This window comes from Dunckerocampus dactyliophorus, chromosome 13, assembly GCF_027744805.1.
Source record: "Dunckerocampus dactyliophorus isolate RoL2022-P2 chromosome 13, RoL_Ddac_1.1, whole genome shotgun sequence".
Lineage (NCBI taxonomy): Eukaryota > Metazoa > Chordata > Actinopteri > Syngnathiformes > Syngnathidae > Dunckerocampus > Dunckerocampus dactyliophorus.
This window is the reverse complement of record NC_072831.1, coordinates 15,192,105-15,193,648: the sequence shown is the minus strand read 5'-3', so window position 1 is coordinate 15,193,648 and position 1,544 is coordinate 15,192,105.

The window sequence follows — 1,544 nt, the reverse complement described above, 5'->3', positions numbered from 1 at the left end:
GATGCCATCTTTGGAAGGAGACGACAGCTTTTCACGACTGAGATCAGGGATCAAGTGCAGCCCTCCTCAAATTGCACTCTGTTTTTCACCAGGCCTTCTGACCATGTTGCTCTTGGGTTTTCTCAATTAGAGAGAACCAGTCCATGGAGGGTGAGGGCATGTTGAGTCATTTACGTACTCGGCATTTTTACTTGCAATGAAACCGGTCCCTCATGTACGACATATACCAACCTTATTTAATCAAATTTTTTCCCATGTGTCAGTAAGCTTTGAGTTACCAAGAGAGTTCCGTGTAGTGTTTTGTTTCCATTAGCAAGTTTTCGTTCCTTGAACAACCTTGAGACGTGTTTATTTTGCAACCCTGAATGCGTGGTGTCTCCTGGTGACTCATTAGGTCATTATGAGCTGCACATAACACCTGAACTTGACACAGGCTTTAATTTCTAATCAAGCATTCAAAGTGGCTGCTGCCTGATTCAGATAGACGATGAATGAGTGATCAGGTATTTACCATGACATCTCTGCTTTATTGCATACATCTGTGCAATTAGCAAGCCTCAAGGCACCCAATCAACCACGTTTCATTCATTTGGGCTAGGACCCACTTTTATTTTTAGCGAATGGACTAGTTTCTGTGGGGTTTCAGCATGACAATTAGTGATACAATAGCTAAAGCTGTGAATTAATGCCTTTACAAAGATTTTGACCGACCCTTTTAGACACAGTGGGTATGGAATAGTATTAAAAGCTTTCAGTTACCTTGTTTAGCCACGTCAAGAAGCGTACAGGTGGGTAGAATTTCCTGCAGGGCAATTCTGCCTGTCTCACCTCCTCCAGTGCCCATGGTCAGCGACAGGTCATCAGCCAGGAACCACCATTCCTCAAAGTTCCGCCCGTTTAATCCTGGAACTTCGGGGAACCGAAATTGCCTCCCAAGGTCAACCCTCATGTCCCACTACAGAAGACTAGAATGGACGTAAATAGCAGAAGGCAAGCTATGGGTGTATTAATGACTTTGGTCCCGAGCATAACCCATGTGAGCAGTGGTGGAGTTTGTTGGGTTCACTTTAAAAATAACCACCCAGGAAATGTCTTTAGAATAAAAACATTGAAAGTGAAGCAAGAGCAGTGCATAAAATGGTGTAGCTGTCACGTTTAAATGGCCAGAGAAAAGCGGATAACATTTTTCCATCTTCCAAGAGCTTTATGACGATGACTTTTATCTTCCCTCTAACCTGTCTTAGAGGTCCATAATTGTCCTTTTCTATATTTGACCATTGTGTATGCAGATGCAGGTTGGTAATTACCTTGACTTGCATTACAGAAAAGTACAAATTATGTCTTTTTAACCTCATGTGATTTTATTTTTCCTTGAGTTATTATTCTTTTCAAATAGCATATATTTCTCTGCAGGCAGAGAGTGCTGTGCTGAATGGATGCTGCCACTGCATAATGGTCCTCAGACGTTTGTTTCCCTGGCAACGTGGGCAAGGGAATATATGTGGAGAGGGAGGTATAAAAACACAGCCAGCTCTTCTCCGAGT